Source organism: Vicugna pacos, chromosome 17, assembly GCF_048564905.1.
Source record: "Vicugna pacos chromosome 17, VicPac4, whole genome shotgun sequence".
In the NCBI taxonomy this organism is placed as follows: Eukaryota; Metazoa; Chordata; class Mammalia; order Artiodactyla; family Camelidae; genus Vicugna; species Vicugna pacos.
In genome coordinates, this window is record NC_133003.1 from 51,507,765 (window position 1) to 51,527,523 (window position 19,759).

A 19,759-nucleotide genomic window follows, 5' to 3' on the forward strand; every position below is an offset into this window, starting at 1 on the left:
ATAGACTATATCACAACCTTCTTTTAATGATTTATAAATTACTATGATTAGTAACCTCTGGTTATTGACAGAATATAAATACTGTAGATTTTCCTAAAACAACAATTTTGCTCAGACTTGAGTGAGGGAGGTTAATAAGGTAACTAATATTTTTAAATATTTCTATAACATACCTATAATGAAGTAAAATTAAAAACATTTAAGATGAAACATGACCTCAAAGAATTTTCAAGTTTAAAGAGTAGGAATTTAATCAAATATTGGTGGTAGTTTGATGGAAAGTTTCAAAAACAATAATGAATGTAACAGACAACAGAGTTCTGTGTCTTCTTAGTATTCTTCAGACACTTCTTGCACTCTGGTTGCCTATCACCATATTTACTTCTATTAACTCCCCTACTCCTCAGCATTTGCTGTTGACAACCTGACTTGAGAAAAAGAGACAATCAAGCCTGTGTATTAAGGAGCACAACAGGAAGAGAAAGACCCATAGGGCCTAGCTCACTGTGTAATGAAAAAGCTTTAGCATAGGCTTATTTGCAAGGTCAAAGCTACATTCCAGAAGATGAGGCTACCAAAAATCCAACATTCAGGTGAGCAAGGTCCATCCTCCTACACACCTGGACGACAAAACTGTACAGACTGTTACAGTAAAATGTTTTTTTAACACCCAAATTATAAATTCTTAAAACTCCGTAACAGCAGTGACTCAGCTTTGTTAACCTCTATACTCTTAACTCCCAGAAGAACACTTGGCAAGGAGTTGTTGAACGACTAAAGAAACTGAGCATGCGCTTTGAAGTCAAAGAGACCTGTTGATGAATAACCCTGGCTCTGTGGACCTGGGCAAAACACACCTAAACCTAAATTTCTGTATCTGTAAAATAAGCACAACTGTATTTTAAGAGGTGCCTGTGATAAGTAAACTACAAAGGATGCAAAACTCAATGCCTGGTACATTGTGGGCACTTAATCCATGACAGCTATTACTACATGATAGCTATATTACTGTTACTGGCAATAATATAACAGTGCTTACCTGCAGAACAAAGGAACCTTGATCTTATCCTTGATGCCTTTACTTTACTTTCCTCACCCACATTTCATCATCCATCGTGTCCTGTCAGATCTTCCAAAATCCAACCATTTTAACATAACCTGACCAGTCTAACCTAAAGCACCATCATCTCATACCTGGGTTACTCCAGGTGTCACTATGTCTACTCCCAATCCCACTAAACCTATTCTCTACCAAGTGACCTTAAAACACAAGTGTGGTCAGATTAACCCTAGTCCTCCATTGGTTCCTTATCATACCCAAAGCAAAACTCAAATTCTTTAACTACGACCCACAGGGCCTTACATGATGACCTGGTCTCTGTCTCCCTTCTCCCGCCCTTCTCTCTCTTGTTCACTTTACTTCTGTTATACTGACCTTCTTGCTGCTAGCTCACTTCTTGTCAATCATGTTTCCACTCAAATGTCACTCCTCAAAGGGGACCTCCTTGACCATGCTAAGTGTATCCTGCCTGTCTCCAACATTCTTCTCTTTACTCAGCTTTATTCTTTTCATAATACTTTACATCATCCAGAATAACACTTTAAAATTATATTAGGTATCTGCCTCCCCAACGACTACTGTCTGCCCACCCTACTAGACAGCATGCTCCAAGAGGCTAACTTCAGTTCACCCTCACAATCCCAACACCTTTAACAGTGCCTAGTACACAGCAGGCCCTTAAAACAGTTCCTGAATGAATAACAAATGCTGGCATCTGGGTCCAATGAGTGTGGAGTTCTAACAGAAATCATCAGTGCAGTCATTTATGAACCACACTACACTGTGGGGCTACGTCTAGAACACTGACAACTGGAATTCTGCAACTGCAGAATCAGCACAGTACAACTACGGACTGCCTGTTGGCTAAAGTTACCCCTAACAGTTCCATCAGACTGATGCCAAACAGACAAAAACCAGACGATCATACCTAGTTGAAGCCATTATGAAATTCTACTATGCTGGAGCTATTTCCAAAATTTGATTTACTAGTACTGTTTGGCATTTCCCTTCATAGTTGTTTTATTTTAAAAATAAAACCAAGTGCCATTCTTGTTCACCTGCTCTGTCACACTAAACTGTAAACATTTTCCACCTACACGCACGTCCAATTTGTGCTAAATACACACTGCTGAAAATAAAAAGTGGTTTTAAACCACAGGGCCCCTACTAAAGAAATGAACAAATGTGGTTTTAAGTATGCAAGGGAATGTGTCACTCTAAAGAGAAGGATCTCAGATGGAGTGGAGGGGACTGTTCACTTTAAAGGAAATACAATAATTAACAAATACCTGGGGTAACTGTCCCAAAACAAGAATGCTTTCTTAACCCTAACCAAGTAGTGCTAGTTGTAGTTGAGATTCTTTGATGTTTATCTAAAATATTCTTCATATACATAAATTGTCAGCTATGAAACCAGTCAGCAAAGTTAAAGAGAAAAACAAAATTTTGTTACTGTTTCCAGCAATTTCAGAACATGCAAATGATAAAATGTGAGAAACTGCTACATTTTCACATCAGGTTTGCAAATGACTCTAGAATTAGATAGTAGTCACTAATTTCTCTGTATGTGCTACAGGTCAAATACAATAAGCCAACATGCTGTAGTCCTAAGAATAAGTCTTCATTTAGTAAATGGATGAAGTCCATTTCTCAATTAATAAAAACAAGGGACTGCTGAATGTCAACAAGTTTTAAAGGGCACAGCTAATTAGATAATTTAAATGATAAATTTCTCAAACTCTTTTTTGAAGAATTCAAATACAGGAACGTTAAGAAAACTCAACTTCTACAGCAAATTTATATATTTTTTTCAAATCACGAACACATTCCTGAGGGTTTCCATGAGTAACATGCACCAGGACAGTCAATGAGTTTTCTGCTACATGCCAGGCAGAAAGCTTAGAAAAAAGAGAACAGAAGCAGAAGGCCAATGATTTTTATCTCACACTTTTAAGAAATAAGATCATCTTCTTAAAAGTCTAAACACTGGTAAAGCAAGGTACAAGCGCTCCCCATAATACTGCACTTCTGTCCTCAGGCAACAAATGAAATCGCCAGTAAGAGGCCAGTACCTACCACTCAATCCCCAGGCATTAGCAGAGAAGTCGCAAACATTCTGTTGGCTAAGGCAAAAAGCTGTACTGTATTTCCAGAGTCTGCAGAGCTCTGAACACCCTTCCCACAATCCTCATGCCCCAATGTACACAAAGCACCATGTGACTGAGAAACCGGTTCTAGCAGGTAGGAATACCTTGGGCAGGTAAACATGTTAAGGATGGAACAAAGTGGGTAAATACAGGGGCCATACTATGTTTGTGAAAACTGACTTGTTTAAAAATTTTAGAGGAACCAAGTTACTTCTTAATACAATTCCTAGCATGCTGTTGAGACGTGATCTCACAAAGGATACTTATATAATTTATTCTGAAGCTCATAATCCAGAATACCGGGTAGTGATAAAGGCATGTTAAACTCAACACATTCATTTCAGCCTTTTCACCCTGGGACCCAGCGCTAGCAGTAATCTGAGTGAATGGCTGCACTCAGAGGCATTTCTAAAAATGAATAAATACAGCCAGCTTAGTAAAAACAGTAATTAATAAGAAATTAATTACCCTGGGAGGGTCTTGTTGTTTTTGCTTTTTAAGTTTACCAGATACTATAAAAAGTGTTTTGAAAGCAAGACTGTTTCAGGAGCAAGATTATTAGGGAGCAGCACACAAAGTACTATTAAATAGCCCCAGGATAAGCCAAATCTGATAGGGCTACAATTATGAAAATGTAACTACAGTACTTACGATATAATTTTAAGTTATTTGAGTCCTATGCTTACGGCTCATCCTGCACCTTAAAGCCTAACCTGAGACATAAATATTTGACTGGAAATGCTATTCTATCTACTTCTGGACATACAGACCTCAGTACAGCACTCACTCAACACTTTCCATTGACGGTCTGGTCACAGCTCCTCTGCTACAGGGCCAGAATCCTTTGGACCATGGTAAGGAAAAACAATTATAACAATGCTGATTAATCCAGGAAGCTTTTCAGGAGTTCAGGGTACAAGAACCAAAAAGTTCTAAAACTTCTGCCTAAAAGAGTCAAGAAGCATCTGGACAAACTGGGGTTAAGGCTGACATTGTTTTACCCTCTCCCTACCTCAGCCGAGCCAAGCAGTGAAATAAACTTTACCATCCCTCTCTACGGAGGGAAACTCATACACACACACCAGTGTAAATATTCCACACAGAGACACTGGGCATTTTCTTCAAAATGGCTCAGCAAATCAGTATTAAATTTAAAAATCAGTCTAAAAGATCTGACTTCTGAGTTTTTCTTCAAACACTATTTTTCACTTTCATTTCACTTAAAAATATTAAAGTGGTAGAGCAAAATACCGAAGGTAGCCAGCACTTCGGTGTTAAACGAAGTTTTCAAGAGATTCTTAAACAATCTACCTAAAACCTAGTTTCTGAGAATGTAGTACTGTGTTCTGTGACTGGGATTGATTACAGAAAGTTTCTTTCAGCTGGGAGAACTTAAAATTTTACAGAACTTTATTCAGCGTTCCTTTCCACTATCTCACAGGACGGTGAGAATTAAGCAGACTAAAGCAGGTATTACTCTCAGCTCTTCTATAGATGAAGAAAACGTGAAGCTCAAAGGTTTAGTGATGAAAGAGAAGCAAAACAAACAAAAAATTTAGGTCTTCAGATCCTAAATTACAGCTCTATTTTAACACAATGACCTAAAAAACAAAACAGAATCATTTAACATTGTTACCATTACACTATTTTGAAATAAATGTTATTTATAAATAATGTATCAGACCTGTAAGTGGAACAAAGGAAAATACATGTCTTAGGTATCATAAGCAATTTAAATTTTCTTCTTATTTGAGATTTTTACTTCATTTCTAAATAATGATTTAGTTTAAGTCTATTACCTTAGAGTAGTTGCAGACGAATACAACTCATACTTTCTTTCACGTGGACTTTCTTGCTTCTTATCCATTAAATGATACAGAATAGAGTGTATCAAAAGTATAACCTTTTTTCCCCAAGGGTCCATTATGTTTTATTAAGGTTTTTCAAAAATATAATCTTTTATTCAGAAAGCTAACTTATAATCTGCAGCAAATGGATAAAGACGTAAGACAAATATAATGAAGTCTATAAACTACTTCTAGGTCATTCTTTTTTATCTTCACTGTAAAAATTTTCTCCCCAGAGTTGGTAATAAATATAGGTTAGATAAAATCTCCATGTAATTAGAAGGCTGTTGAACTACAAACCATGACTCACTAATTCTGAATGTTAGTCAATACAAAAGAATTCCTATACATCAAAATAACCTGGGCACTGCCCTAGAGTAAAAATTCTGTTGTAATTTATTTATTGTCTAGCTGCTATGAGTTTCTCCTTGGTTTGAGAGCAGAGAAAGGAGGAAGAGGAACTGGTAGCAAGAGTTTTAAAAGTCTATGACTGGCAAAAATGACCTGAATATATTAAGGTGCATATACTTTTAAATAGCCTTTTACTTACTGACATCTCAATTTATGATTTACTTGTATTTCATTCTCCTCCACTTGGCATGTTTTATAAGATGTGAGAATTAAGTAACATATGAAGTGCACAGTGTTGACCTGAGATAGTAAATGTGACCTATTATCATGACATACAACAATCAGGGACTCTTCTAGATAGCCCTTAAAGCTCCAGCCTGCGTTTTTCTGAGTTCAAAGCCTAAAGCTCTTGGGAGGGGAAGGTATAGCTCAGCGGCAGAGCATGCACGCAGTCCTGGGTTCAGTCTCCAGCACCTCCGTTAAATAAATAAATAAACCAAACTTACTTTTAAAAATTAAAAAGCCTAAACCTCTTAACAACCACGTTACTGTGTTCCAAAATTAAGTCCCAGGTTCCAAAGTAATATCAACTGTTTACCTCTCACACTACGTGGGGGAGTAACACAGACTATATGCGATCTCGTTCACTTGGTCTTGCAGGTTGTCTCCATACTCCCAGAGAGCCTGTGCAGGGCCTGCCTGGAGTAGCACTCCCAGGGGCTTTACCCATTAGTCTATAACCCGGAACCCGAAAACAACAACACACTCCAAAATTACCTACAATTAATCAATGCAATTGTTCGGAAAATACCCCTCTCTCTGCTTGGATTTAGCATTTCCTCAAAAAGCTTCTTATTTTTATTTCTCCAGCACAGGAGAAATTTTAATACAAGATTTACTGTCAAAGATAAGCAAAATAAACCAAGTGTCATGTACAATTCATAGTGACAATCCTAAAAGAAGTGTAAAATATACCATTTCACTGTTCTTTAAGTAAAATACAGTTAAAAGTAGCTCTATTAACTACATATGGCTTACAATTTTATTTAAAGAATATGTCAGTTCATATTTTAATCAGTTAACTAAAATATTTTAACACTGTATCTTTCTAAGTCAGAAAATTAGAAAGTAGGCTGTGTGTATGGAGAAATGGTAGCAATGAAACAAAGTATATAATTTGTAATGAGTCCAACAGCCATTCTGATCAGAACACTAACACTATTTCCATGACTTGTATCTACTCAGTTTTGATTACCCAGTTGTATACTGAACTATTAAAATGATAAAAGCCAATAAATCATTTTAGAAATCTTTCCACTAAGCTCACTTTTCACAGTATTAACCTGTCATATAAAATTCCAAGCAACTTAAACACTCTCACAAGAATTGGTAAAATTCGCACAGAACTTTCCAAAGAGGAAGTCTCTCCATTAAATGGTAAATATTTAAGACAAAACATTAGGTGAGTATCCCTAATCATCTCAAACTTTAGATTAAAGGCTTTAGTGTGAGCCCACAATTGTTTTATAAAAATGTAAGTAACAAATAGGTCCTAGAAGTTTATGAAATTTTGATTAGTGGTGAAGAGAAGTATTTTTTAAAAAGAATATTTCTAAAATGCTATTTTAAACTAGATCCCTAAACTAAATATGTATTATTTAAAGAAAAGTTTTCACACACAAAGTCACAACAAAATGATTCCTTATCACCTTACAGAAAAAAAGTAATGGAAATAATTATTTCTACTCAGGTCAACAAAAGTTTAGGAAAGATAACCCTTCAAAAGGGATGTCTCTGAGGGCCCTATGAAAAAGAAGTTCTTGCAGAGGCAAATTAGGTTAAGACTTGATCCTTGCCCTCAATAATTTTATAATTTAGTTGAAGAAGTAAGACAGAGATGAGGTGGAGTTAATAGCATAAAGCCTACAAGAAGGAAACGGAACTACCCTAAGTTATAAAGAAACGTATGAAGAAGAGGGCCTTCCCAGAACCCTAACAGAAACAGGAAGTTTGCACCACACTTGGGGGTTAAATTCTAAGGTGCAGATAGGATGTAGGATGAAGCTAAAACTAACCCAGAAAATCCCTTAGTCTCTTGTTAAGCAGACTGCCCATGTTTAGGTTATTTACTCCATCTCTCTACTTCTTCCTTTTTAAAATAAGGATCATAATGTACCTACTATGTCAAGCTGACGGAAGGGTTAAGAATTAAACTGAACTCTTAAAAGAACTGAGCAGGTAGTAGTCAGTCGATAAAGGTAAGCTATTATCTTTAGGGACCTTTTTTTAATGTATCTTTAAACAAAAGAATTACACTCAATTTTAAGATGGTCAAACTAAAAGGCTAGGGAGAACTGAGAATGACAAAAGAATAGATTCACTTTCTTCAATTGCAATAAAAAATTCAAAAGAACACATACTCAGTATGAGGAATGGTGGCTAAAATTTCCTGCTCTATTAAAAAATATTTTTTTTGGCAGATCGAAAAAACAGCTGAATACTCATTATTTTAATGTACTTATAATGCAACTTGACACTTCATTTCTCCTTTAACTTCATTCCTTTCTTCAGTCCAGTCTTGGTCCATCTGAGGAACTGGGTGATCAATTTTTTAAGATTATACCATGCTTCCTTTAAGGATTAAGTGTTTTGTTCTTTTTTTTTTTTAAATTCAGTTGGTCACACCACACTGGAAAAAAAAACACCCTCACACATAAAGTTTCTGCTGAACAGACATGCTCAAACACTTAAAAATAAAACGTCATCTCATCCAAACTAGGCAACAAAAATATGTCTAGTTTGGAAATGGCTTAGGCTTCAGTTTCCCAACCAGTCCAAAAGGGCGCTCTGATGCACTGCAAGGTGGTATGTGTGTCAATATTTTGAGTTTCCTCACTCCTCTTTCTCAATTTCTGACCACAAACTGCTAACTTCATCAGATGACTGGCCAGCATAAACGCACATAAAGAAATGTGATACTCTACCCTTCTAAGAGTTAGCAAGCAGGGCTGCCCAAGTTTAAAAAAGATTCTAACTTTTTCAAAAGATCATTAATTTTATAATATAAATTTAAAAATCAGTTCAAAACAATTATGTTAAAGCAATCAGTTCCACAATGGAAAGACCTCTGGAGCCAATTTTGTTTTTAACTCTTAGTTTTTCATTATTTTCATCTTAAGTTACTTTGTCTGAACCTTTTTTATCCCAGTTTTTACTTTTCATCTCCAAATCAGTCACTGTTTCTTCATTTAGGCAGTGACTGCTCATTTTAAAACGAACAGCCATTTACAAAGTATACCATTAACACAAGTACCAAAATACACCATGCACAAGGAAAATATGGTTTAGGTATCACTCTGAAGGCCAGGTAACAATGGAGTAAAAAATGGCTACATACTAAAAGAAAAAGGAGGGGGAATAAAAATCACCTAGACATCTCATCCTAAATTAATGCCTGGAAACACTGACAACCTTGTACCACTAATTTCTGTTCCACATAAAAGGCATGAGTTTCAGTGATAAATCCTGTATAACCAACAAGTAATTTTAAAAATAGCATTAGCATTCCTCAAAAATAAAGACATGAAATATAAAATAAGTGAATTCACTATTCTGTACACTGGCATCATCTCTCACTTGAGCAGATAGATTTATCCTCAGGATATAGAGGTACTCTGTCATGTTTCCAACTTGCTGAAACTATTTCAAGAAGTAACCATCCAATTTGGCCAGTTCTCCTATTATTCTTTCTGAAGTCAATGGCTTTCATATAGAAAGATCCCCTAGTCTTTAATGGTACCCTCAAAGGTTAGTACCTTGGCTTTCTTAAAGAACTCATAAGAATTACCATAAGGTACCTATAAAATTGATAGTATGATTTGTTTTCCATAAAGTATTTTACATCAACTTCTCAAGAATAATTGAAAAGACAGGTGTAGATGTTTTCTCTGTAAATTAGCCATTAGTTCATTAAAGTTCTAAATTACACTCAGCTACTTGGCCACAGGATTTAAAAAAACAATATGAAAATGTAACTTATGTAATTATACACTAAAGTATGAATGCCTTAAGGAAAACAACTATATGTAGTTCCTACATCTTGTTACACCCCACCATCCAGCATAGCACCTTGCACAAAATTAGATGCACAAATATCTGAATAAAATATTAATGGAGAAAAGATATAATTACAATATTTATCCTAACCCTTTCTCATGGAGTTTGAATCACTATCTACCACATAACAGTACTGATGTGTATATGTAATCCAGAGAACCAGAATGCCTCTTTATATACTGCAACCTGGCAAAGAACTGAGTAGAAAAGAGTAAGGAGTTCTATCATTTTCTAAAAATCTATTTCAACTGCTAGCTGCTTTGAAGAATGTAAAGCTCAGAAAGACAACTCTTCCAGGAGGTTTTAAAGTAGAAGAAAAAAAAAAATCACCATTTACTGAAGACTGACTATGTACTGAGAGCTTTCAGGATGACAGGTAGGCCTACAACAAAATGTGGCACCTTTTTCTGTGGTGATGGGGGAGGGGTAACTTCTTAAGAAAACTGTAAGAATTAGAAGGGTGGAAAGGTCACTCCGAGACTGACTGGAGGAAGAGGTAGGCAATAAAGCATGTTTCACTAGTATCTAAACTTGAAGGGGTAGGTAGCATTTTAATACGTACATGTAAACGATTTTCTTTATAAAAATGGGACCTTATTGTACATATTTGAATGCCCTTTTTTTCATTATCACCCAGGGTTAACTGAAATCGTCATTCACAGGGGACAATGTATTTTAGATTAAAAGGGTATGAAGGTATAAAGAAGGTAACTACAACAACTATGTGTACAGCTTATCGAAAACCTTTTTTTCAAAAAAGATGACTAGTTGTATAATTAATTCAACTCTTTGAAGAACATTATATACAAATATATTTATAAGGGAGAAAAAAGTCCATCAGATGCAAATAGAGCCAATTTTCTAAGCTTCCTGTTTGCCCATTCAATCTAATTAGCAGTAAGAAAAACATCTAGGGCCACTTCATATTCATTAGGACAGTTACCAGAAAACAGAAAACAACAAATGTAGGCAAGAATGCAGAGAAACTGGAACCCTCATGCACTGCTGGTGGGAATGTAAATGGTGCAGCTGCTGTGGAAAATAATTTTGCAGTTCCTCAAAAGTTGAACAGAATTACCATACCATCCAATAATTCCACTCCTAGGTATATACTAAAAAGAAATGAAAGCAGAGACTCAAACAGATACCTGTAAACACAATGTTCACAGCATCATTAACAACAACAGCCAAAATGTAGAACCCAAGAGTTCGTCAACTGTTGAATGGATAAACAAAATATTTTATGTGTGTCCATGCACATGTGCATACACACAAAATATATATGTAATGGAGTATTATCTGGCCATAAAAGGAATAAAGTCTGATACACAGTATAATATGGATAAACTGTGAAAACACAGTAAGTGAAATACGCCAGATACAAAATTATAAATATTGTATGAGTCCCCTTATGTGAGATGTTGGAATAGGCAAATTTATAGAGAGAAAGCAGAAGAGGGTTTCCCAGAGGCTGAAGGCAGGGAGGAATGAGGAGTTATTGTATAATTGGTCAGGGTTCTGTTTGGGATGACGAAAAAATTCTGGAAATAGATTAGTGGTCATGGTTGCACAACACTGGGAATATACTTAATGCCACTGAATAGCACACTTGAACATGGTTAAAATGGTAAACTTTATGTTATATATAGTTTACCACCACCCCCAAAAGCAAGACTAAGGGGCCCATTCTGCATTGTCAGATAGCTAGATAAATACTAGTCACTCTGAAGGACATGACCTCCATTCTCACAACTGACACCTCTCTGATTCCAGTCCAGACTAAGATCAAGGAAGGTAGAAGAGGATCATCTATCCTCTCATTCTCTCTGGCTGAAAAATTCCTCCATGTATAAAGTCTATGAATGCAGAAGAAAAGAGTCAGCATGGCAAGAGCAGCTGGAACCAATGAGCCAGTGAAGCTGCTTAACGCAGGCAAATGTCCTCAAGGAGCCAGCAGTTAGAACCTAGAGCACTCTACAGATAATGCCCAATAGAGGGGGAAGCTAAGCAAGGTAATTCCTTCAAAAGATGCCCTGAATTTTGGAGCGTGAGCTTAGTAAATAGTGTATCCTCTTAATTGTAAACATCTGTGTGTGGGTGATGAGCAACAGGAAGGCACTAAACCCACAGGTGATTAACCTGTGAATCTCTACTCATTCAATTAACATTTGTTATATAATTAAGACAGTTTTAAGAACTAGAGATTTAGTGGGGGAGGGTATAGCTCGTGGTAAAGCTCGTGCTTAGCAATCATGACGCTCCTGGGTTCAATCTCCAGTACTTTCATTAAAATAAGTATGTAAATAAACAAACCTAATTACCTTCTCCCCAAAATAAATTAAGTTAAAAAATGTGAAATGACTGTTCATACAGCAGAAAAACAATTAAAAAAAGAAGTAGAGATTTATAAACAAGACACGCCTCACCTCTAAGAAGCTTAAGTCTAGCCAGAAATGTAAGACATCTATACAAAAAATTCAATTCAATAAACATCATTTAGCACCTTACATTCAACAAATTGAACTGCAATCAGGGGGACCAGCCACCGTGCTAAACTCTGGGTATTCAGAGGTGATTAAGATAAAGTCCCTTAAGAAAAGATGAGAGAAGTAATCAAATACTTTTACTGTGTGCATGTGATCAAGTCCTGTTTATTTTAGAAGCATACTAAAGCAATAAATACTTTAATAAAATGCATGTCACAATAAATATATATAAAGTCTATGGTGCACACTACCAAAAAAGTACTTACACAAAGCATTTAGGTTTATATTATAAAATGCAGTATTAAGTGTTGTAATTTAGATTCAATATTTTCACCAAAGCACAGAGGCCTGGTTCCTGAGCTACCCAAATGTTTTCACAATATCAATAAATAAGGAATCGCACATTGAGTAGGAAGCATTAATTTGAGTTTATAATCTAATGAGATGATAAGCTCACAAATGACCAATCAAGACCGTAAGAAAAATACAAAGGATTTTAAGGTGGGACTCAAGGAAGGAAACACAACAATGACGAGCGAGAAGGAGAGAAAAAGATCAAGAAATAATATGTAGAAGATGGTGTTCAAAAAGGCACTTAAAAGAGGAACATAAAAGTGAGGCAATCGAGTCAGTCTCTCATCATAAGGTCACTGACGGCAGGAACTTGCCTTATTTACTTATTGCCTGATTCACTCTCCACATCAGCCTGCACCTACTTAGGTGCTAAAAAAAAATACTTCTGAATTCCACTGAAGACAGTAAAATAAAACCATGTTAGCAAGACATAAAGCAAGAACTGTACGCTTAGTCTGAAAACCAATGGAGACTCCTGGACAATATGCTAAAGGAAGTAAGGCCAGCATATCTACACCTGAATATTCTTGCATCATCATAAAAGAAGCTATGTAAAAACCCCATAACATATCTCCCTGCATGTAAGAAAGCTGGGTATCCGGGAAACAAAGGTGAAAGCAGAATTACTCTGCACAGTTTACCTGTAACCTTTGAATTTTGTGGCATGTCACAGTATTATCTAAACAAAACATTAATGAGACTTAATTTTTAAGATTCTACACATTAAAAAAGATAATCTGGCAGTACTGTGGAAAATGCACTTGCATGGGAAGAAATAAGAAAAAGGAGTTCAGTTCAAAGGCTCTAATAACAGTCAAGGCAAATACAGTAATAAAAGCCTGAAGTAATCTGGAGGAAGCAGAAAACAGCTGAAAGAAGCTCAAAAATATAGTTGTCAGTATAATCTGACAGTGACACAAGGGCCCATACCATGAACAGAATTAATTTAACTTTATTATATGTATTTTCTATTATAAAAGCAATATATTCAGAGAATACGTAAAGTATAAAGAGAAACATGACCTTACCTGTACTGTTTAACAACCACTGTTAACATCTACGTGCGTTTTCTCCTATGTGTAAGTTCTGAGTTTTTTAAACAGCTTGAGATATAGTTCACATACCATATAACTCACCCACTTAAAGTGTACAATTCAACGGCTTTTATTATGTCCACAGAGTTATGTGCATTCACCTCCACAATCAATTTTATTTTTACTTTATTTCACAATCTATTTTAGAACATTTTCATCACCCCAAAAAGAAACCTCTCCATCACAGTCACTGCCCATTCCCCACTCCCTCCAGCCACTAGCAATCACTAATCTACTTTCTGTCTCTGCAGATTTGCCTATTATGGACATTACGCATAAACAGAATCATATAATATGCAGTCTTTTCTAACTGGCTTCTTTCATTTAACATAATGCTTGCAAGGCTTATACATATTGGAGAATGTTATCGTATCAGTACATCATTTCTTTTTATTACTGAATAATATTTCATTGTATTAAGTTCTGTGGTTTTTTTTTAACACAACTGTAATTATTCAGATATAGCATTTCCCATGTCATAAATGCTTCATATATGCCATAGTTAATGAAAAGCACAGTGCCCCATCAAGCAGCTATACCACAGTTTAATTGTTTTATTATTGTCAGAATTTGAACTTTTTCCAGTTTTTTCTATGATAAACAAAATTTCTTAACTGCATATGCAAACGGGAGCTCCTTTCTGAATGATCTATTTGGATGCAGGGAAATGCCTCTCCCAGAACCTCTGAACTTCCCATTGAGATTTGCCACAGAGAACATGAGTCAAGTTCTTCTAGGGAAAACTCAGGACTTCACCTGTCCCAAATCTAGGTAAAGGTCAGATGTTAAAAGTTATCTAAGATTGAAAAGGATGCCACCGTAATTCCCAGATTAAAAATGAAAACTCATAATTTTAAAGACATAGTAATCACTATAGTTAAACATTAACAGAAATGTACATGGAGAAAGATAAATACTTTGTCCAACTGTGATACTCAGTATTAAGTAACTTCAGAGAAGTCAGATCACTTTTGCCTTCCTTAGGAGGCTAGAAGACAATTAACAGGAGAGAACATCTTGACTAAAACAGTAAAGAGGTACTTACTCTTGCTACTGAACGATAGCAAATGAAATCCAACAGGTAGAAAGAGGAAAAAGATGTCACCAGTATAGTTTACAAGGGACCTCAGAAAAAAATCAGACATATTTAGTTCCCCTAAAACACTGGCTGTCATTGCCTGCAGCTTCCCATTCATTAACCAAAAAATGTAAGCAATCTGTACATCACAAAGGTTTTAATTCCAAACTAGTTTTAGGATTGTTAATCCTCATCCAGGAAAATCTCTTAGAATCTGGTCTAAAAATAAAACTGTGTGTCAAGTGTTCCTCAAAAAAAAAACTATGTACACTGATTGGAATGTGAAGCAATTAACACACTTCTTGAGTGATTTGCCAAAGAGACTTGAGATAGCCAGGGCCAAAAGGAGTAACAAAGAAACAACACCCACTTGACATTTTCCTTGATTAAACTGAGATTCTAGGAGTAATTTTAGAAGAAAAGCTAACAGATCAGAAGTTAACTAGTAAAATCACTGAGAGCTACACAAATATTCTGAGAGAAATGGAGGAACAGAATGACTCAACCACTGTAAAATTCAAGATGAAAACTTTGATATGTAACTAAGAAATTCTTACTCACAACTTAAAGGCAAGAATAGAATACCCAGCCATTACTATCATGAGGATTATAGGCAAGGGAGTTGAGCCCTGTTCCAGAAATACTAACTGAATTACAACACAAACACCTAGTATTACATTCTGAATCTAGTCAGTTTAGGAAATAAGAATTCTTATACACCCATACACAAAAATATATACACACATGACAACCTAAATCCTGTAAACAATCTCATCCTAAATGAACACAGTGTTCCTTGATTTTCCACTTAATTTAAGTCAAGGTGAGCAATTTTCCAACTAGTCGTTGGTTTTGAAGTGACTTCCAAGATTAAAAAAAAAAAAAAAACTTTTCAAGTCAGAGCTCGATTTTGTGGTTTCATAAATCCCCCACTGTCATATCAGTCCACTGCCTTTCAAAGGCAGTATTTAAAATTCTCTTCTGCAAGTCAATATTAAGGCATGCTGTTTGACTAACAAACTACTCCCAAGACCAGGCTTATTATGTATGGTCTATTATGTTCCTAACATGCAAACCCAAGCACTCCCCCACATAACATTTTTCTATTTTTAGGCAGCAGGTCATTAACAAAGTTTTACCTGAAATTAAAATGTGATAGAATCATACATCTACTACTAACAGACTACTTGAAATAGTAACTACAAGTTATTAATTATATTTTCCATTTAATAAGTAATCTAGTGCTTCTGAAAAAGTCCAATTTAACTTCCAAGAAGTTGTTTAATCTTCAGAGCAAACTACCTACTTTGGATTTCACAAATGCATGTTTTAAACTAAAAGCAACTAGGTTCAGAGTTGTAACATAATACTTAATGTTTAACCATTCTCCATTTCATCTTGTAGATACTTTTCATCATAAATGACCAGCTTAACCTGCTTCTCGCTATTTTCTTCTGCTAAACCAAATCTCATAAAACATGTTATAATGAATGTCAGTCAAGCCTTCTACTTTGAAGGCATACATATCTTTTAAACTACTGACAGGAATTTAACAAGACTAAGCAACTCCATTACAACTTATATCACAAACACCACATACCTAAAAGATAAATTTTACAACAGAAATAGTAACAGGTTAATTTTCCCAAGTATCCAGTGTTCAACTGGGTCAAATGGTTCTGTTGCATTTTAAACAGCTTAGCCCTTGAAGTGATAAGGGTGAAAACAAGCCAAAAGAATTCTAGTGTTCTTCAGTGGTATACAATAATCACAACCCAAGAAAGATTTGGGAAATGCTAGCTGAAGTCTGTTAATTTATAATAATCACTTTAGCATAAGCATTAATCACAACAATACAGCTCTCTGGGGAAAATTATGTTCATAGAGCTAAAGACTTTATAACATAAGTGGAATCCATCTAAACAAACAATTTACCATGTAAAACATTTAGTAAACTAAAAATACTCACATTTTACACTTTTTCAGATGTTTCACATATTCTGCCAATTTCTATATGACTGAGGAACATTAGTTTATATTCTCAACAGCCATTTAAAATGTACTGGTAGAGTGTACTAAATTTATAAAAAACATTTTTGTGAGCAACTGTAACTTTAAAAGAATCTTTCGCGAGAACCCTCGGAATGTGAGTTCAGTTCATTCGCCAGTGTCAATGCAAAACATCTGACATAAAGCACTTGTCAAAACGTTCTTAGCTGGGTTTAACAAAGTCAATCTTTTCAATTACTGTCAGCTTTAACATCATCAAGAAGAGGAAACTCAGTCATCAGCAAGAAAAAACAACCAGCAACCCTCATTTAAAATAATCCAAATTAAATCAACCAGTTCACTACCTTCAACAAAGACCCTACACAATCTAGCCAACTTTTGTTTTAGACCCTCATCTCTCACCACTTCCTTCCTGCACCCCAGATTGCTTGCTGCTCCCCTAACTCATCCCAACTGAGTGTCTCCGTGCCTACGGACCAGCTGTTCCTCAGCATAGCATGCTGTCTCCGTCTCCTTACCTGATGAGCACTTACTCATCAGTCCAAAACTCAGCACGAAAGTCCCCTCCAGTGTACAAGCTTCTTCAGCTCCCCCAGGCGAAACTGCTTGTTCCAAATTCTCAAGACACTTGCTAAGTCCATCCTTATCACAGCGCACTGTTCTCACGCCTTGGGAGCGAACGGAGGGCAGGCTGCCTCCACTCAGCCCAGAGAGGACAAGACAGGCAGAAATACTCAATGAACGTGAGCTGAATCCATTCGCGACTTAGACTGAGTGATCCTCTAGAACCCGGTCCCATCTCAAGGTGATACGGGAGAGTCTACCCATTCTTCCCACCCGAGAATGAATACCAGAGGCACACCCAGAGCCCGTGAAAGAGAACAATGAATGAACACAGCCGCCTCGCCTCCCCTGATGTCCAAACTCCGCTCTCTGGGCATCGACTAGCTCTGCAGAGCCTCTGCAGCTGCAGAACTGAAGCGTCCTGGCGGCTCTCACTTCACACAAAAGGCAGCCCTCGATCTTCATTCCAAAGCATCCCGGGGCCAATCGTTAGTGTAAGCATCCCAAACCTTTCATTAGTAACCCACAGAGTCCTGAAACCCAAGGGGAGGCCCCAGTGCCTTGCTGGTGGAGCACTGACCCATTTCCTCCTCGCGTCCCCGACTGCTCTCATCTTCCCGAAAAGGGCATCACTTGTGTGACGGACCCTGGGAAAAGCTGCAAGCCCAGGTCCCCCACTCTGCCGCGAGAAAGAAAAGAAATTAGCCCAGCTGAGTGACAACACAGATCCGAGGCAGCTCTGGACGGATCTTCCCATTGCCCAAGTATAAGGAATGTGCACCGGGTACAGAGGTGGCGCTGGCTCGTTTCCCCGAAACACAAGGAAATCTGAGCGGGGATGTGGGAACTCGGCTCGCCGGCCATGACACCGGGCCCCAGGGCCCTCGCCCGCCCAGCGCCACCCGGGGTGACAGCGGCCTGGCCCGGGCCCTCCGCCCCGCACTCGCGGGGCCACTCCGTCAGCGCCGCCCAAGCCCGGCCGCCGGGGAACCCGGCCCCCTCAGCCCCGCCGCCCGGCTCCTCCGGCATCCGGGGCTCGGCCCTGCCGCCTACCTGAGGGAGCGGGGCCGCCTCCGTGTCCAGTCGTCCGGCGGCGGCGTCTGGTCCGCTCCTCCTCCCCGCGGCGGGTGAGGGAGCGGGAGGCGGTCACATTCGGCGCGTCCCCAGCCCAGGGGACGGGGCCCCGGGCAGCCCCTGCATCGTCACACTCGCGCTCCGCGCCTCAGGGCACACGCCCCAAAGCCCGGCCAGCTGGCCCTCTTCGGGGCCCAAGAAGAGCGGCAGGGAAGCCTTCGCGTCTCACGCTCGTTCTCGCCTTACTCCCGCCATCTAAGATGGCGGCCCCAGCGCCCGTGATGAAGAGTCTCGGGCGGCCCCGGCAAGCGAGCCCTCCGCTCGGTGCTCCTCCTCCCGACCTGCGGCTCCTCACCAGCTCTAGGCTTCGCGAGCCCGTTTCGCCGCCGACTTCAAACTTGGCTCGGGCATCCATCGCTCTGGCCTGAACTCAGGCCCCGCCTCCCAGGGGCGTGGCCTGGAGATGGCGCTGGTCGCCATTTTGGATTCGGGAAGGCTGTAGGGCGGGTTCTGACCGGCACCCGGAGAGGCGATGGAACAGGGCAGGCGGTTGGCCGCCCCGAAGGGGTCTGAGGGCTAGAAGGGGGCGGAAGGCCGGACTGCCGACATCACAAGGCCCAGAGATAACCAGACATGCCGAGAACTCACAGCTTAGAGGACAGTGTCCAGCTGTGGCGCGTCCTTCCCGGAGTCGGACACATCAGATGTCACATCGCGGCTCCGCTGCTTACCCGTCATGTGGGAAAGTCCCTAAACTTCTCTGAGTCTCAGTTTTCTCATCTGTACATTGGGAATTCCTTTTCCCCCATCAGATTGGTAAAAGGTCACCACTGGTAATATGCAGTCTAGTCCAAGATGCGTGAAAACCTGCTGTGTACTTTCATTCAGCGCCGGAAGGAACGGATGTCGGGAGGATGGGGAGGGCAATTTGGCATTACCTCTTGACATTTTAATCTGTGTACCGTTCCAGCAAGTCCACCTTCTAGACAGTAATTCTAGAGAAATAAGTACACATAGGGACAAAAGGCATGTGCTAAGATGTTTATTGCCATGTTGTTTGCGTTAGAGATAACGCTGGGGGGAAATGTGGATGAATTAAATAGGAAACTGGTTAAATAAAGGGTGCTACCTCCACGAGGCAGGATATCCATCTGTTGAAAAGAATGAGCTGGGGGAGGGTATAGCTCAATCCCCAGTACCACCACTTTAAATAAATAAATAACCTAGTTACTTACCCCCAGCAAAAAAAAAAAAAAAAAAAAAAAAAAAAAAAAGCTTTAAAAAATGAGCTAAATATATGTATGAATTTTTTTTAATCCAAGACATTAAACTTTAAAAAGTAAAACTGGTACAGAATAATTTTACTTATTCAAACACAGGTACACAAAACTACCCAATACTGTGTACAACATTCATTTAAATTTTTACGGTAAGCCTATCACATACCACACATTGTTCTGGGTATTGGGAAGTCAGCAATAATCAAAAGCTCTGTCTTCTAGTGATAAGAGACCAAAAGAAAACAAATAATAAATTTAGGTAGTAATATGGACAGGATGAAGGAAAATGAAGATGAAG

At 38.3% G+C, this 19,759-nt stretch overlaps 1 protein-coding gene across 1 annotated transcript in view; it reads right to left on the bottom strand.

Annotated features, from left to right (window-relative positions):
• The window catches only part of RAF1 (Raf-1 proto-oncogene, serine/threonine kinase), a 59,408-nt gene extending 40,901 nt beyond the window's left edge, over window positions 1–18,507 (bottom strand). Inside the window, exon 1 of the mRNA XM_072941881.1 lies at window positions 18,161–18,507. The gene's annotated coding sequence lies outside the window, so the exon portion shown is untranslated. The remainder of the gene's footprint in view (window positions 1–18,160) is intronic.
• Between the last annotated feature and the right edge of the window lie 1,252 nt (window positions 18,508–19,759).